Genomic DNA, 20,759 nt, shown 5'->3' with positions numbered 1-20,759 from the left:
AAGTGTTTACTAAAGGTCTCGTCTGCTTATCTCAAATTTGCATGGGACCTTTAGATTCAATGGCGGGACCTCACGGAAATACTGCGCATGCGCATCGCGCCATTTCCGACTTCCCCCGACATGTAAACATGCTTCGTGAGTGCAGACGAAATGAAATGTAGCATTTCTTGTAAACTACTTAAATTTAACTGTTGTAACAAGACAAATTACAGGACTGTCCGGTTTGGTGGTCGTCTGGATTTGGTGGTCGCTAGCCAGTACTGTATTTCCTGACACTAAATTAGCACAATGTCGCAGACCTCATTCAAAGTCCTTAAATAACTTTAAAGTCATGTGCTTATAAGTTATGTGTTGTTTAACTACTCAAACGACGAATTAATCGAGACCTTCTGTGCAAATAGCGCATTTGGTTAAAGGGCAGTAACTGTGCGTTGTCAAAACCCCATGTGCATGACTAGATAGAAAGGGCCCTTTCCGTGATATTTGATCGGAAAGGGCCTAACATGATCGGAAAGGGCCTGCCATATGTTTATTATTGGAATTTATTTAATTTTTTTTTCCTATTTCATTATGACATAATAAAAGAAAATAAATTACGAAAAAAAAGTTATCAATTTGTTATATTGTTAAATGAAAAAACGAGTCATGGCATAAACCGCGCTGATCGGAAATGGCTTAACATGATCGGAAAGGGCCTGCTATATGTTTATTATTGGAACTAATTTTATAATTTCTTCACATTTCATTTTACAAATGAAAAAGAAAATTTTTTAAGATAAAAAAATTATCAATATTCGATTTTTAAATGAATTATGGACAAAATACGGGTCATGACATAAAACCGCGCTGATCGGAAAGGGCTTAACATGATCGGAAACGGCCTGCTATATATTTATTATTGGATATTGTTTGTTTATTTCTTCATATTTCATTTATCAAATCAAAAAAAGAAGAACATACGAGAAAAAAATATATCATTTTTGTTTTTGTTTTTAGATGAATTATAGGCAAAATACGCGCCAGTACATAAAGCGCGCTGATCGGAAAGGGCTTAACATGATCGGAAAGGGTCTGCTATATGTTTATTATTGGAGATTAGTTTTCTTTTTCAGAAAGCCGTTTCACTTAAAATTTGTAAGCATCCGCAGGCAAAATATTAATGAAAGATCGGAACTTTTTCTGAAATAAAGTTCAAGTTCAGTCATTTTCAAAAAACTGGAAATATTGCATTGTGTTGAATTTATAAATAAAACAAAAATCTCCAAAAACCATTTTAGAACTTTTCCAGGAACTATACGTTTCAGCCGAACAACGCATTTCAAGATGACACAAAACTGATTTCTCTTTGTAAACAAAGTCAAAGTTCACCTGAGGAACATTGCTGTAAAAGTAAAAGTGCTTATTTGTTTCAGTTTTACGTCCTGTAGAAAACAATCAACTTCCAACTTTAAATGCATATATGTTCTATAATTATTCCAATATCAAAAACCGTCCGATCTTTTCCGTGAGAAATAAAACGAAGCAAATTTAACTATTATTTGTTTACACTTCAACCATGTGAAATTAAGGGCATGTACTATCACGAGACTCCCGTGCCACTTCATGTATTAAAACGAAAATACATTTGTACATATTGCTATTTTCAGCATACATAAAAGTAGTGCAATGTGCGGACAATGATTTTTGGTGGCTGCTAGCTGCCACCAGTGTCAAAAAGAATACTCCGTTTGAAAAATCGTGTCAGTTCTTAAGACCATCCTAACAACACAACCAAAAATGGTTCCAAGCTTTCTAGGTAAACAATTATCTACACAACGTGCATAATTTGAAAAGCTACAATATATGCCTTAATACCATTTTTAATGTAAATTCGGCGACTAAAATCAATACAAACTGAGGTAAACGTTTTAATTAAAACAACAACGTGTATGAATACAAATATGCAAATTTATGGTCACGTGAATAAACGATGACCTCATGTCACCTGAACTGGAGCGATGATATTGATTAGCTATTGCATAGTACTGCCCCAGAGGTCACGTAGCTTATAACGTTGAAAAAGGTAGCTTATGTACATGTATATAGAAACCTAGCCTGGGAATCCAGACTGACAATTCAAAAATGTTTCCTAACCGCAGTGTCACATGTATAACTTATTTGATAAAGAACAATACTTCTGATAGCAATAATCCGCAGCTAAAAATAGAAACTGAATTTCAACGGAAAAGTTTCGAAACATTTCCGGTCCATAGACAACACCAGTTTGTACTGCTGATAGCTTTTCCAGCAAGTTGTAATACTTTTCAAATATGTCAAAACAAACTTAAATTTCGCCATAGCTATCAAATTGTAAGATATTATATTAATGCAACCCTAGTGATCTAAGAATGTTACTGAATTTTCGACTGCATTGTCTCGTTTTCGTTTCAAGCACGCAAAAATATGACCGCATGTTGATTAGGCTATTTATAGAAACTCGATAATCAGCAGTGATATGGATTTCCTCAGGCGTTGATACTGCCAATTAACACTAATTAGCGCTAATTCAGTGAGACGATTTATGAACAGAACAGTACTTTATTGATATAACTTGAACATGTACAGTTCATCGTTATATCAAGAACAAAATATACTAAAACATGCTTACAATACGAGAGTGAACAAAAAATAAAAGAACATTCAGTTAAAATTCATTCGATATGGTTTGCAATGTGATCTGCCGTGAGAATCAAAGACATGTATGTTTTCTAAATAATATTCCCTCACGGATAATCTTTCTTCAGCATATGTACAATATGTATGCATAGATACACATGTATTCGGTATGATTTCGTCTGACAAAACACGAATTATCAACGTGGAAACCCACAGGTCGCCCAAGCTGAGAAGTGTTTCAAGCTCGCTTTGACTAAGTGGTGCTACTGTATCATGATTTCATCAACTTGTAAGCCCATGAAAGTGGGCGCAGCGATGATACTAATACTCGCCTTTTTGAAAAGGCAATGTGTCAGTCTGTAGCAAGTCGTCGGATAACAGATTTGACCAATTTAAAAATTGAATTGTTTCAAGACAGATTCTCACTTCAGCTAAATTCATTCGAGTCGCACCATGAGAAAAACAACATAGTGCATTTGTGACCAGCATGGGCCCAAATCAAACTGCCGATCCATACGCCACTCTGGTCAGAATCCTTGCTGTTCGCTAACGCACTATGCTGGTTTTCTCATGGTGCGTCTCAATATATCTGGATACAAATATATGTAAAAAAAGTAAAACGGTTTCGTTTCGCCAGTTACATATTTTCGACTTTTTTCTCGGTCTGACTAAAGTTGTAAGTTTGTCTCACTTAATGTCCAGCATTTTTGCCAAGGAGTGATAATTAATGCACCTCTAAAATACACTAGCTGCAGAACTGACATTCTGAGGTGCATCTGTGGTGCATGTTTGTGTTGTTTTCTTTCACAAAAGTCTCATGAAAACCACAGCTATCTGATACAGACTAAATCAGTGTGTATAATAATTCATGACAGACACTGCCCAAAAGCTTAAAAAAGAAATCTTAAAAGCTGAATGATTTGGAGAAAAAGCTTATATTATTTATTCATAGTAAAACATTTTCGATGTAATTTATGTTGTCGTTTTCCTCACAAACAATCAAAACTATTCGTTAAAGACTGAATCAGTGTGTATGTAAACAATGACTGGCAGTGAAAAAGGATTAATTTTGAAACCAAAGCCGAATATTAAAAAAAAATGCAAAAAAAGTTCTTATAGTTTATATTAACAATTCCTCAGTTGTCACTTTCTTTGTAATATTTTAAACATTGATTAGCAGTCACCATCAGCGCTTTGAGCGCTTTGATTCTATGTATGGTGTAAGAAACTGCCTAAAATTGTAAGACAAGTCTCAGACTTAATGTGAACAATATTTGGCAACGATCCATTTCAAGGATTATGCAAGTATAAGAAAGGTTTAATTTATTATAGTGGAATTTATGTACTTACGCGCTGCTTATCTCACGGAAAATTGGTGAAAATGGAATTTTCGGCACTTCCTGCGATAACTACCGGAATTACTTAACGTAACTTTCTCACACATAAGTGATTATATATTTATAAATTATAAAAGCAATCGAAATATTTGCTTTATCACGATATATGCAAATATTTTTAGACAATCTTGAAACATTGGGCCACAGTATTTCCGCATACTGGTCCGGCACAAGTTCGATGTGTATAGTGATTCCTTATTAGATGTTTCATGCGTCGTAAACTAACCAATTTTGATCTATCGACTTTTTATACAATATGAGAATTGATGCAGCATGTTTTTAAAACACAGTGAGAATAATTCGCAGAAAAAATGTAGTCAAATATGTTAGGATATCCGTCTTTAGAGAGTGTTGGGTTGCCTGGCATGAATGAAATAATCAGCATCCTAGAGGAGACAAGTTATATTCATCTGTTCCGGACTTATGACCAACAAATCCAGTTATTGCTAGACTATTCTTGTGTATTGCCAGAGAAGGTATGGTGTGACAAGTTTGTAACAAGATCATGAAGATTGGAGTTTCATATAAGAAAACTTATCTTTCACTTGCATACCATGAGATATAGACTGTATAGTAATTTACACTAATGGCCCTCTTGGCTGACTACCTGTTATGTAATGTGTGGTTCCTGAAAAAATTCAGTGAATAGACAGTGTATTTAAGTGTATATAAGTTCTTGTTTATGCTGTTCGATATTTCTTTGTTCTTTGACAAATTAATCATTACCCGGTTTGCAACTGGGGTTCGCCATTGCTGGCGGGAAGGATAGAAGATACAGATACAGATGGCGGAAGTACTTTACCTTAATTAAAAACTCACCATTTTCCTGTAGGATACCTGTAGGATGATTCTGGGCTCTGGTGGAAGGGTGTAAAACCCTTTTTAAGCCCCTTCTTATAAAATTGCTGCTGTATGGCTCAATTTGTTTCTTCACAGTTTGTTCATTAAAATGGTGACAGCTCTAATTATATTGTCATTATCGCTGTAAAATCAATTTACAGCCCAGTGTTTTAGTGTCTTAATTTGTATGGAGTTTCTCCCTGCCAGTGCTTATCTAATCTTATTTTGAAATCAATTACAGTTTTAGCATCTACAACATACTGTGGTAATTCATTCCATGGTTTGATAACACGACGCGAAAACTGGTTCAGGCAAAACGTTGTTCTAGAACATGGCATTTCAAGTTTTAGGTTATGGCCTCTTGTTGAAGTAGAGTACTTGAAAAATCTCTCAAAAGGACAGTCATCAATTCCTTTAACGATTTTAAAAACTTGTATCAAGTCACCTCTTAATCTACGATGGTGAAGACTGGGTAATTTTAATTTTTTCAACCGGTCTGTATATGTAAAGTCTTTCAAAGATTGGACAAGATTTGTTGCTCTCTTTTGAAGTCTTTCTAGACTGCCTATGTGCTTAAGTAAATATGGGTGCCAGACAACATTTGCAAATTCAATATGAGGGCGAATCAATGCAGTGTACAGCTTTATGAAAGTGTATTCATCGATAAATTCAAAACTCTTGCTGATAAGGGCCAGTATGCTGTTTGCTTTGTTGATTTTTGTCGAAATATGCTTACTGAACTTCATGTCTCTTTCAAACATAACACCAAGATCACATTCTTCCTGTGCCACTTTAAGACTGTTGTTACTCATTTTATACCCGTTTTGAGTCTTAGTGTCATCAGCAAAAATTTTAATGCTGGATTTTACATTCTTTGTGACGTCATTCACGTATATAATAAAAGCACTGATCCTAGCACACTGCCCTGGGGCACCCCACTACAAACTATTTTCCAGGTTGATGTACTCCCTTAACTGATACACATTGTCTTCTATCGCATAAAAAGTCTTGAATCCATTTAAGAACATCCCCCTTAATCCCAAAAGACGAGATCTTATTTGCTAAGCTTACATGTGGGACCTTATCAAAAGCTTTTGCTAAGTCAAGATACAATGAGTCCCAGCTTAGGTGATTTTCAATATAGTCAGTCCATTCTTCCATCACATTGAGAAGCTGCAAAGCACATGATCTGTTAGTTCGAAACCCGTATTGATCATCTGACAATAAATTGTTCTCATCAATATGTTTCATAATATGCTTGCGAATAATTTTTTCCAAAGTTTTACACACACTTGAGATTAAGCTAACTGGTCTATAGTTACTTGGATCAGTTTTGTGCCCTTTTTTAAATATTGGTGAAATTCTAGCATCCTTCCATGCTTTGGGGAGAGTCCCAGTTTCGACCGAATGTCTAAACAGTAAAGTGAGTGGTTTAACAAATATATCAGCCAAACTCTTTAAAACAAAAGGGTGAATATCATCTGGGCCCATTGCTTTACTCGAATCAAGTCCCTTCAGTTTCAGTAATATATATATTATCAAGTTCAGTGTCAACAGATTTATCAGTTATATCTGGCACAGTGTTAAGGTTCTCTTTAGTGAACACGCTAGAAAAGAAATCATTAAGCAGTTCTCCTTATTGGATTTCACCAAGTCACCAGTATCATTTTTCAAATTAAATACACCCACCTTCGACTTTGTTTTGTTTTTACCATATCTCCAAAAGTGTTTTGGTTCAGTTTTTGCTTTTTGTGAGATCATTTTTTCATAGCTTCTCTTACTTTTTTAATACACTCATTTGCAGCATTTCTTACTCTTTTATATTCATCATAATCTTCAGACTGCCTAGTTGCCAAATATTTATCCCAAGCATGCCTTTTCCTTCTTATATGTTTTAAAGTTTCACCTGTCATCCACAATGGTTGGTTTTGGCTTATACCCTTTCTTTGGTTTTGATTTTGGAACATATCTATCTATACTGTCATTGAATTTCTTAGTAAAATGGTTCCACATACCCTCAATGTCACAGTTTTTAAAAGTCAATTCCCAGTCTATTTCCTGCCATTCATGTTCAAAACCTATCAAATCGCATTTTCTGTACATATAATCACTATTTCCAGTGTAATACTCTTTATAGTCACAAAGGTAGTCAAAAAGTATCATAACATGGTCACTACATCCCAAGACTGGCAAATATTCAATGTTTTCAACATTAGGTTCCCCCGCAGTAATAATCAGATCAAGAATATTACCTATTTGATCATTTCTACATCTTGTAAACTGAGTTACATGTTGAAACGGATAATTGTCACGCAGACACTCGATAAACTGAAATTCATGATGTCCCTGGTTATGAGGGGTACTGTAACATTCCCAGTCAATATCTTTCATATTAAAGTCTCCAGTAATGAGCAAATTTTCACTAACAACGGATGCTTGATTAATTACTAAATTTATTGTCTCACACGCTTCAAAATCAGAAGGGCTCCTATAAATGCAGCCAACTATGACAGTTCTATCCTCAACCACCCAGTCACACCAAGATGCATCTCCATACATAGAGTTTAATTGTAAGTTTGGTGAAATGTCAAGATCTGATTTTGCATATATTATCAAACCCTCCCAACATCTGAACTAGGAAATGCTGTATAACCATCTATATTATATAACATTGATGAACACGATACATTATCAATATTCAGTTTTGGTAGAACTTCAGTAACGAACACAAAGTCTGGCTGTATATTACAAATTTGTATTTTCAATTCATCCATCTTATTACGCAGCTGATCAGCATTTGTATAGATGCACTTGCATTTTTTAATAAGTGTTTCAGTAATGCTAGAACTGTTTTCAGAAACCGCAGAGTCAACAACTAAATTTCGATCTTGTGCAAAACTAACAACATTTGAAACATTCATTGAAACGTTACTTTGGTAATCAGAGTTCTCAGCAGGCCCATGGCCTACGATAGTGTCTACATCACAAAAACAACTAGAAGTACTAGTAGTATCTCCGAAATCAAAACTCAAATCACACAAATTGTCAATATCACCATGACTGTCAGAAACATGACTAGCAATTTTGTTGGACTGACTAGTATCACCGAGATCAAAATTATCAAGCAGATTAACAGAATTAACATCTAAATTAACATCAACAGTAGTAACATCCGAAACAATGTCAACAATAGTAATATTTCTAACAACAGTACTATTTATAGTTTGTACATCACAATTCTTACAAGCGAAATGACTCCGAGTCAGACAGAGGAGACCTACCCCTGACTGACCCACCTACAGGTGCGTTTTTATTAGCACTTGCACCAGCTTTTGGTTTTCTTTCAGTGATTTCACCACGAAGTTAGGATTTCTCTCATCCTCTCTTCTTTTCAGAAGTTCTTTCTTTAAACTAATACTTTTTTCTCTTTCCTGTTTTGTCTGGTCTGGTGTTATAAAAATTTTGCTCCACCCATGAGCGTATTCATGATCGATTTCCTCCCTTGGGTATTTTGTACCCCCTAATACTCTATGTTTGTCTCCTGTTGACTGAAGTTGTACTTTAATAAGCCTTGCTCTAGACCCTGGGTGCCCCAATCTCACAAAGTTTACAATTTCAACATCAGAGCACCTAATAACTCTAAAATGTCTCTTAAACTTTTTCCATTAGAATCCTTATTCTTCTCAACATACTCGGGAACATTATATGTAAAATAATATTACATTTCCTGTCCTCCCTCTCTTTAAATTTATTAATTGCACATGCAACTTTTTCCGTTACAATACTGTTAATCGTGTCCTTTAATGCATCTGCCTTTTTATACGCCCGAAGGGACGTATTATGTTATGACGCTGGTGTCCGTCTGTCCGTTTGCAATTTCGTGTCCGCTCTGTAACTCTTGAACCCCTTGAAGGATTTCAAGGAAACTTAACACAAATGTTCACCACACCCAGACGACGTGCAGAGCGCATGTTCCGGATGTCTCGCTTCAAGGTCAAGGTCACACTTAGGAGTCAAACGTCATATCAGTTTGTTTCGTGTCCGCTCTGTAACTCTTGAACCCCTTGAAGGATTTCAAAGAAACTTGACACAAATGTTCACCACACCAAGACGACATGCAGAGCGCATGTTCCGGATGACTTGCTTCAAGGTCAAGGTCACACTTAGGGGTCAAAATTCATATCTGTTTGTTTCATGTCCGCTCTGTAACTCTTGAACCCCTTGAAGGATTTCAAAGACACTTGACACAAATGTTCACCACACCAAGACGACGTGCAGAGCGCATGTTCCGGATGACTTGCTTCAAGGTCAAGGTCACACTTAGGGGTCAAAAGTCATATCAGTTTGTTTCGTGTCCGCTCTGTAACTCTTGAACTGCTGGAAGGATTTCAAAGGAACTTGGCAGAAATGTTCACCACATTGCAACGATGTGCAGAGCGTATGTTCCGGATGACTCGCTTCAAGGTCAAGGTCACACTTAAGGGTCAAAGGTCATATATGACTTTGCTTTGTGTATATTGCTCTGCATTGCAGTGCTCTTGTTTTTATTTGGCAGATCTCTTTTTTGTACTTAAAATAAATTTTTTTGAATTACTTCCCTTTTATGTTACTATAAATAGCTTATTTTGAAACTTTTTTATTATTTGCCGTAGGGAAAAACCGAGACCACTTTTCTGTGGTACAACATGGATGGTACCTCCAATTTTAAGGTGTATTTTTACATACCTGTACCTGATAAGGATTTTTTGTAGACTTTGAATTATTTTTTTGTGGACTTAGATTTTTTTTTGAAGTTTTCCTTTTGTTTTTCCAGTCCTTTGGGGCTTCAACAGTCAAGTTCTCCCATCCTATGATGTAAGCCTTTGGGCGTATATTGCCCCGCTTGGCGGCGCTCTTGTTCTCACATTCAATTATCTTAACATTTTGTTTGCTTAAAGCCGACCCAAACTCTGCTAGTTTTGGCAAAACCCTGGTACAGCCATCACAATTAAATGGCAAGTTCTTAGTTGGTTCATGCTTCAAGGCTTCATACAACTTAACAGATATATGACTACAGTCAAGGCAGAACCAGTAATTACAAATCTGGCAGTTCATCAACTTTTGAGTTTTTTTAACACAACTTCACACTGTGCACAACTTTTGTTATTTGGCGTAATGGATGCCATTGTAACAGAAATTTAGTTGCTTTATGATGGTTTATCGTTTGATCTGTCACCAATACTAAATTTTATCACTAATATCAAGTCTAATGCAGAGGATTAGGGTAGATAACAAAAACACTATTGCATATTCTCAATTTTTGGTCCACCATCACCGAAACCGGAATAGCAAAGAACTGAATATTACACATGTTCGTTTTAATGCATTTGCAATAGCGTGCGAGTGGTGAAATTTCACATAACAAGGTGGAACATAGTTTTCAGCAATTGTTTATCTCAAAGAGCTATAAAAAATAAATTTTACACTTCTTTGTTTATCTTTATTTCTTTACAAATGGCATTCATTTTCAAAGGGAGACAACTTTTTCTCGACGATTACTTAAAATAATGAGTTAATGTTGCAAGAGAGGTTTTGGTTTCTCAAAGTAATATTTTGTGTTAGGCCTATCTTTCCTCTTTAATTTAATTCTTTCCTCTTCAAGTCTATTAATTCCAGTCTTAAACTGTTTATACACATATTCCCTTTCAAATGCATTGACAATTGCACATATTAAGCCAGTGGTGTATGGTTGCAGCCGGTATGCCAGCTAGTTCTCGAGTCTCGAACACTTCGTGGAAAAGTGCCATTACAAAACACAGGCACCAGTATCGGACCTGGGACAAAGAATAATTATGGCCTTGTTTTTCATCCTAAATGAGTTCAAAATGAAATATATGTAAAGAAATACGAGCCCCCTACAAAAGATACATATGTAGACATATGTATCTTTTGTAGGGGGCTCATATTTCATTATCTACATATTTTTCATTTTGAACTCATTTAGGATGAAAAACAAGGCCATATTCTTTGTCCCAGGTCCGATACTGGTGCCTGTGTTACAAACGGGCTTTGGAATTTAGAGTCTCCAAATTCTCCGAGGCTTTTCAATATTCGCGTGATTCTAGTACAGTTATGAACTGACCTGAAAAACACAATCACAATTTCAAGTTTGGGTGGTAGTCATTTGAAAAGAAGTAAAACTATGTTAAAGGTGTAACGTAGTACTTGGCCTGAAGTTTGTCTTTAAACGCAACAACATTATGACAGTTCTAACATTTTTATTTTTTACGATGAGCAATGCACAATTACTTATAAATTTTCAGTCTAATTTCACAGATATTATCAATGTTCAATTAGCCTTTTAAAACAGTTCTGTTAACAACTCTTTAAACACAAGTTCTTAATTATAAATGTACTTCAGCCTAACTTTTTAACAATGATAATTGAGTTTTAGCGGGACGACAATGTCCCTTGCCCGTCACCTGGGCAGCTCCCTCGACCACAGAATATATTGAGTATATATGTGACAGAAAAACATTGCAGACACATTGTTCAACATCAGTTGACAATTTTTGTATGACTGTTAATTAATGAAAAGTACAGTTTTTCATCTATAATTTTTAAAATCTAAAACTTCTGAAAGAAATACCGGAAATAAAATATAAAAAACACCTAACCATTACACTACAAATTGACTAAACCACACATTCTAGGCAAAAAAAAAATCTCTAGATGATCCATAAAAAGTGAATACTCTGGAAGTGACTGGTTGAACAAAGTTATAGACATAAGATTTTTCCAAGATAATAACAAAACAAAACAAATTGTGCACAAGGTAGTAAACCATTGCAACGCTTTTGATTCTTCTTGCATTTTAACTATTATTTGATTTTCATTTTCACCCAGTTTATCATTTTTCAGTATCATATATAAATTCTATGCCAAACGTGGTAGAATTGAACATGTTGAAAAGTTTCAGTCAAACCATGGGCGAGTAGCTTAAGTGCATATCAATTATTTGACACATGTATGATTTTAATGGGTGTCTTTTTGAGAACAACTGCGGTGAACAAGTACGTTTCTTACATATTTCCAATATGTTTGTTAGTATCACTATGATGGAAGGTTCATTTGTATATCTAAATAAGAAAAGAAATATTAAAGCCGTTTATTAATTTGAATTTACAGGCCCGTGTGCAGGATTTTTTGCTGGGGAGGGGGGGGGGGGGGGGCAACCTGGGGGGGGGGGGGGGTTCTGGAGGGGTATCCCCTCCCTATGTCGAAATTTTTTTAATATGGTACATGAAAAGATGCATTTTCCTGCTACCTGAAACACCTTTAAGGATGCATGAATGTATTATATATTTAAGGAAAAGTATACTTTTTAATCATTTCATCAGGCTTTTTTCAATGTATGTATGATATTGTACAGTCACAGTGTACGGACTTCATTTTTCTGTATGATACCCAGGTCTCAGTGTATTGGCTCTGATATCTACCAATTCAATATAGCTACCAGTAATAAAGCTAGTGGTTTGAAAATCTACTTTATTTATCGTGTAATTTCACTAAAAAGAAAGTTATCAAAAACTGCTAAATGACATGATTTGTAGAAAAATTAGTTACCAAGTTCACAAATAAGTATTAATAATAAAATAAATAAAAACACAAAAATATTTTTTGAACTTTTTCTTCATTTCTTGTGTTCTAAGCAAATATAATGAAAAACTACCCACTACCCAATCAAGTACCGCGTTTAAAAGGCAAGCGATCAATGAAGCATGTACAAATAAACTTTTACCTGTAACATGCCTGGGGCTAATTTCCACTACCGGGCACGGTTTTATGGCTCTTGAGCCTGTGTATTGTGGTCAAATCAAGCCAATTGCGCTGGTGTATAAATTTGTTAATTAGTAAGTAGTAAGTAAGTAAAGACTTTATTTAATGAGACTACACATTTGGTTTCCCAATCTTCCATGTGGGGCTCAACATATACTCAGTTCCAAAAGAAAGTGTGCACTTTTTAAGTTTAAATATTTCAAAAAATTCCCCGACGTTTTTGTTTCATTTTTTCATACACTAACTCTCAGGTATAACTCAAAATCTAAAATGCACATCAATTTGTTTACGAACTGATTTAAATTTTGGTACCAAACATTATAAGTTTTCATGAAAATAACCGAGAAAAAATAACAGGAAACTACGTGCACTCTTTCTTTTGGAACTGAGTGTATATACATATAAACAACAGAGCATTACACAAAGTTACAATACAAACAAGAAAATTCATTGATGCAAGCATCAAAGAAGCCGCCAAGTGTTGTGTCTGAAGTACATTTTTTGCAATATGAGAAATCACCTAATTATTAGTTTGGTTAGTCTGACTGATTAGAAATTACCAACATTAGCACATAATACAATATATGTTAAAAGCATGAAAAATAAGCATGATAGAAAAGTATTACCATGCAATACAAATCCTCTACCTGCAATGACATTGACATTGCGAGTAGGTGGTCCCTTTACATACAAAATTAAAGCAATTTCACCAACTATGGTCAGCACCTGTGAAAAGTTCTTATATACAGGAGTATGTGTATGAAGTTTCACAGAAATGCAGTTTGTTGGAAAATGAGGAAATGTTGAAAGATAATTATTTCAAAGTTGTGGTTCACAGAAACCATTATTTTTATTATCATATAATGTAATGAGTGTTTTCTTTTTACTGATGAAGTTTCATGGTCCTTAGTCACCTACATTATAGATTTCAGAATGCAGATTATACAGTTTCCGTTGCCAAAACAACCAAAAATTTTGTCCAAGAAAAGAATGATATAACATGAATAATCTCTATATTGCCCCTATTCACAAAGCAAATGTCATGAATCTTTCTTATATACTTTTGAATATCATAGAATTCATTTTTTTTGACCAACGGTAAACTTGATTCAAATCTAATATTAAAAGAAATTAAGCAAGCATAATAACCCACTGCCAAAGTGTAGAAAATGTTTTAATGAAAATCTTTATTTAAGTTAGACAGGAATGGACAGATACAAAAACAAACTATCTATAAAAGTAAAAAAGAAAAGAAAAAAGAAACAAGTAACAAGATATAATACAATCCAAGCAACTGACTAGTCATATAAAATTAATGAAAATATAAATTCAACAAGGAAATCTATTTGAATATCACTGATGCTTTGATAAGTTATGGTCCCGTGGCTTTTGATATTTCGATCAAACCACATTTTAAAGAAGTATTAACTTGTGACTGACAAATTCAGCCAAATGACGGCCCTTTATTGCACACCTTAATTGACAGTGAATATCTGTAAACAATAATTATTCTATATCTATTTTATCTATCCAATCGCGAACGTTCATTTGCAACACGTGACCGTACAATATATTACGGTATATGTATGCACGTGTGTACAAAAATCCTGTATTTTCTGTATTTGGACGCACGCGCGTACAAAAAATCCTGTATTTTCTGTATTTGGACGGTTCAACAGTCCCATGTTAAATATACGATAAAGCCCGAAACGCGTGAAAATGTTCCGGATGTAAATCGGATGAAGTAGACGCTCTATGTACAGAGTTTGATTATGCGTCTTGAAATCTGGATTTATTTTGAGTTTTTTGTTTACAGGTTATAATGCAGTAATTCGGTCCAAAATGTGCTTCCGTGGTGTAGTCGAAAGAAGTCCCTAATAAATAGATCCTAATTTTTCCATTTTTCGCGCATTTGCGCGTAAATCGGAGGCCAAATGGGCATTATTTCATTCTTGGAATGAATTTTACATAAAATAGGACACGTTTCATGCTAATACTGGCATGTTTTCGAGTTGTTTACTTGAAAACGAAAGTAGGGTGTTTATTCTGCGGACCGCTTTCTGAAATGCGGCAATATGAGGGTACCTGACTTCAGTTGACTTGCATTTCACTGCATACTATTCAACACCCCTTTTTCTTTTCGTTTTCTTGAAGCAAATGTATGGATATCTTGTGGAAAATACGTTAACGATGGAGTGAAAATCTAGAAACTGTAACAAAATTGGTCATGAAGTAGTTGAATTTTATATGAAACAGATTTTTTTTGGTTTTTGTTTACAACACACAAAACGATTCAAGACATTACAATGCTATCTGATTTAGATATTTAAACGTTCGTTAATAATCAAAAATTTAAAAATACAGTGAGACAGATCATCAGATGTTGGAATATTTGAAAAGTCGCTAAAAGAAGCCGTTCCGGACGAAACCTAGTCTGGCTACCGACTAGATAATCTTTAGTTGTTTTAGAAAAAAATAATTCTGTGAAAAATTCTGACTTCATCAGTCCTGGCTCTGATTCGTATGTTTTGAGAAGACAAGGGACATAATTATACAAAATTTGAATAGTTTCAGGAGTTATCTCCTTTGAACAAAACATACGGTCTGAACACAGACTAGACAAAACCTAGAAATTGGAAGATTTAACGGATAAGAAACAAAATGGAGAAGATAATGAATGGCAGCGGACGGGCGGTCAGCATCCAAAACATGTCTGCTGTCTAATTCAGTTTTCATCGGATTTTCATCAAACTTGCTGACAATGTCTGTGGGCATAACATCTCGGCCAATTTCGATAATCAGCCAAATTATACCAGGCACTCTTTGATAATAGTCCTTGAATTACTCGAAAAACGGGGAATTTAGCCTTGTCCGCTCTCTTAAGTCGAACAGTTTTCATTCGATCTTCACCAAACTTGCTGACAATGTTTGCGGGCATAATATCTCAGCCAAGTATTATTACCATCCAAATCGCCAAATGGCTGTTATAGGGAGGTTGCACCATATACCTTTTTAATAATGATACACAGAAAAAAAACAACATTCAATGAATAACATATATTTCGTATGAAGTGAAATAAATAAAGAATAAAAAGGTTATTTAAGGCCTAACATTGTTCTGTATAATATATATTTGCACTCAAACCAAGCTTGGAAAAACTAGAAAAGGCAGGAATACAATATTCAGTGAAACATTTTTAATTTAAACTATTATTATAGTAAGATAAAATAGATATAGAATAAAAAGGTTATTTAACATTGTACTGTACAATACGAGATATATTTGGACTAGCGGCTCGTCCAATATGGTTTTCTCAGCTGGGTACGAGTCCAAATATATCTCCGTATTGTACAGAACAATGTTAAATAGCCTAATAGTATATGACACATAAGCAAAAAAAAAAAGTCAAAGGTAAGAATCAAGATGTGTTTATAAAATATTTAGAAATATTCTGACAAGTTGTACATGTGGTCACAATTGATGCTTCAAAGTTAAGGTAACCATAACAATCACTGTAATCAACAAAGAAAATAAGACAAAAGATTAAAAATAAGTTAACATATATATGCTTATTGATTCCTTTATTTAATTTGTTAATACGTTTTTTTCCCAAGGAATTTTATGCAGGCAAGGTGTAATTTTCCGTATTTTTATTTTTTAATATTCTCTTCGAAGTTTACTGAAAGGTTATTGTAAAATGCATGAACGCTCCCTTGTCCGCAATTCACGCGTTGCAGTATGGTATATCTGCGGTGTGTTCTATTTATAGAAAATTAGATAGATAAGTAGGTCATGCTAAGGTCAGAAATAGAAAACTTGACTTACAGAGTAACCTCCCTTATCAATAAATCGGATCAACATTTTGACGAAATTGTAAATAAAAAAATATTTTCTGCTCTACAAATAAGGAAAGGAAAGACAGATAACATTGTTTTATATCACATAATAAGTTGCATTACATACATTTCTTATGTTCTCTTTTTGCCATTTTTTTTTTTGTTTATTCACTAAAATCTATCGTGCTATATCGACGGTCCTTTTACAAACTATTCACTGTGTTCAGTTTATCATTCCGAAACTATTCATTACCATCTTTACAGGGTCCAAAATAAATGTGTATCCCATATACTCGACACCGCCTCCTGGCGGCGTCGAATAAGAATGGTACATATGTAAAAGTATTGTAGAAACTGAATAAGAAATGTGGCATTGTTAACATAATTTAAAGATTGTCATACTCAAATAAAATCAAGTTTAACACAAAGCAAAATATATTTTTGTTGGAAATGAACATGTAGATTATAATTGCATTATTCACATATGAGAAGAGAATTTCCACTTAACGTATGAAGCTTGGAATTCCTTAAGTGTTTCAGACTTTCGTATATTAAGTGGAATATCATTCCACAGTTTGGGACCTGAGTACACCAATGATTTACGAAAGAGTTCTTTCTTCGGTTTTGGAACGACTATTTCAGAGTTATTTACAGATCTCAAGTTATGATGATGCCTTTCATTAATATTTCGAAATTTATCTTTCATATACTCAGGAAAGGAGTAAGCATTGATGGATTTGAACATCACTGTTGCCTTTTTATATTGAAGTCTCTCATCAATTTTTATCAGATGGAGTATCATAGCTTTTATCTAGAATTATTCTTGCTGCTCTTGTTTGAAATTTGATTAGATTTGTGGTCAACTCATTGTTGCAGTTGCCCCAAATTGTACAACAATAGTCCAAATGTGGTAAAATATAGGCATTATAGAATAACTTCCTTGTGTGAATTTCAAGATACTGTTTGATTCTCAGCAGTAAATATATTTGAGAGTAACATGTTTTAAGTACTTTTTCAACTTGAGTCTTCCAGTTTAGATTATCATCCACATAAACACCTAACAATTTTTCAGTTTTAGAAAATTCAATGGCTTGATTTAAAGTTCAAATATAAATCTGAATTGCTAGTTAAGTCTGTGCTTGAGGGGCCCATAGTAATAAAAGTCGTAACTAGCCAGTCAGCTGGGGGGAGGGGGCCCGGCCCCCCGCCTGGACACGTGCCTGATTTAGGACCTAAGTACCGTAAAATGGCCCCTTTTAGAGCTGATGACAGAATGGATAATTTGCCACTTACCGTTTAAAATTTTGGTATCTGCCTTTCCAGTTGGCTGCTCTTTTTATTTTCCCAGTTTCTTCTTCATTCATAAAAAAGCCGTAGAAATCAAGCGTCATTAGAAATGATGTCAGAAATCGTTGACGTATCTCACCATCATCAGATCAAGTCATGTCAAGTGATGTCAAGTCAAGTCAAGTCAAGTCAAGTCAATCAATTTATTTAAAAAGTCGATGCAAATATAAAAAATAACCGACTTAGGGTCAGATATAATACTGAAATATTAAAAAGCGATATTAAAAAATACAAAAACAAAAAAAAACATGAGCCGCGCCTTGAGAAAACCAGCATAGTGCGCGGATGCGCAGGCTTGTCCGGATCCATGCTTGTAGCAAACGCACTATGTTGGTTTTCTCAAGGCGCGGCTCATATGTTGTTACATTATGATAGACCCGTTGTGAGTCTTCCGATTGGTAAGACCACACTAAGAATGTTTTCTTTTTTTAAAAGAAATGCATTAACTTTGATTATCAAAGGCGGAAAATCGGACCCGTTTTGGTACTTCCAGTATTTTACAGAGAACAGAATGACACATCATATCGATATTAAACTTTTACTTATCCAACATTTTTATTTATTCAGTGGAAACTTTTTTGTAAGTCTTTTGTTTTAAGTATAAGAAGATAAAGCTGTGGTCTTCCGTGATGAAAATGATCTGTTTATACTGTGAATCAAAACAAGAAAAGTTGTTCTCAATACGGATGGAAAGAATAATGAGAACACGTAAATCGATCAACGCTATACAGTCCATGGAATACAGGGCCGGATCCAGAAATTTTTGACTGGGGTGGGGGGTGGGCACCAGTCTTGAATGAAGACATCATCGACAAGGCGCAAGGTATTGGAGGGGGTGCCTTTGCCCATGTTAGGTAGGGGTCAGGGGCGGGTCAGGGGGACTCCCCCTGGATTTTTTTTGAAATATTGGCATAAAATGGTGGCCTATGGTGCATTTTAGGTCTAAATTGTGAGGTATTGGAGGGGTACGATACTCCCCTCTTGATTGGGAGGTCAGGGGGCTCTCCCCCTGAAAAAATTTGAAATACAGGTATGAAACGGTGGTCTCTGGTACATTTTTGGGTCTAAATTTTGAGAAAAAATGTTCCTTTGCCAAAATAGTAGGGTGCATTTTTGATGAGTATAAGTCACTTCTCGGCCAACTGGGGGGCACGGGCCCCTCGGCTGGGCCCTGGAACCGGGCCTGGAATATGCCCAGGGAAAGCAAAAATACTACAAAATCTCTTTCCTTCTCACACCAAGGTGATAATTAGGATCTTACTGAGGGCATATGATTGATAGCAATTAGCTTGATTATAAAGTCAGCACCACTGCAACTATACTAATTAATCTTATGTTATCACATTATTTGTACAGGCTGACTTTCATTCTGTGTATGTATCAATAACCCAATGGCAACATCTCTCATGTCACAAATAGCTCAAATTCAGACTTCTTTTTCAAGATAATTCAGCATAAATAAGAACGAATTATAAGTAGGTTCAGATTGACCGAAAAGGCTTAAGGTACGTAGCAGGGTACACTTTCGAATTTTGGCCCCCGTCAATATTTGTTATAAATAGAACTTCGTGATTTTGGATGTCTGTAAATTAAGGTGAGAGATAATGATTATTAATTCTTTAGAAAATTTATACTGCCGATACATGTAAAATTCTGATGTCAGTTGGAAAACTAACTGCTGGTAGCTTTGTATGATCAATGAGACACCTTTTCGCGGAAAAATTCAAATCACGGAAGGGTTCTGTGCTTGTTGACTGATACTCAGGAACATTTTCGTTATTTTGTGGAAAAAAACGAGCTGGATGGGCCCCCATTCCGTTCATGTCCTGACGTTTAGTAAGGACTATTAAATTGAGAAATGCAATAAAATTGGACATTGTTCTTGAAGCGGGATCATTGTAGGCTGTTCAAAAGGTGCAAAATTGATGATTTTGGCATGCTATTTTTCATGGATTGTGTAAACCTTTCGTTTTGATAACTTTCTTTATTCTTGTATGAGAATCCTGATCTTGCCATTAATTAAAAGCACAAAACATGCACGCAATTTATAAAATGGCCACCCTAATTTTGCTCATAGGGGAAGTGCAATATTGCGATTCGCTACAGTTAAGACCGTCCGTGCCCAAAATTTTCGCATCTAAGTGTACCCTGCTACCTAATAAATTTTGTTTCACCTAAATACTGGTGACTTATGATTACTTTTTGGATGGTCAGCAGTTTTCACGGTATGCTGTCACGTGACGTGGTGTACGACAAGAAAAAGAAAGATGGGAAGAAAACATTGCTATTGGTACATTCAAACAACCAATCTGAATGTGAGATTATGTTATAACCAGTCAAGATATGAAACAGCTGATTAGATGTGTTCGAGCGCAATTTTAAAACTCGAAAGCATTTTAAAACTGTCATTTACTATATATATTGCTATATTTCTCCCCCTCCCCCAAAAAAATAAATAAACAATTACAAAAAAACTTAGGCTATATCAGATACCATTTGTAGGTTTCTTTAAAGGGAGTGTTATCAAATTATTGAATATGGAATACAGTTCGTTTTTGTAAACATCATGTTTTTAAACTTTAAAGACTGCGTTTTGTAGCTAACCTTAACTCAGGGTTTCATATTTTAATATGTCTTGAATAAGAAAAACGTGAGCTCAAACTAAAACAAAACATAATCAAAGAGTAGAAAGGTGATTTTGCAAGTAGAGAAAATTTGGTTTGAAAACGTGTAAACACGTATGACCTAGTAGATCTAATCGAACTGTAGCAAGTTCCAAAAATTATAACTGATTTACCTGCTTGCTTATCTGTTTAAAATAGTCCAGGCTGGTTTCAGGTGTGTAAAACATTAGGCCTATGTGTA

Source organism: Mercenaria mercenaria, chromosome 3 (assembly GCF_021730395.1).
Source record: "Mercenaria mercenaria strain notata chromosome 3, MADL_Memer_1, whole genome shotgun sequence".
Lineage (NCBI taxonomy): Eukaryota > Metazoa > Mollusca > Bivalvia > Venerida > Veneridae > Mercenaria > Mercenaria mercenaria.
This window is presented reverse-complemented; position numbering follows the sequence as displayed.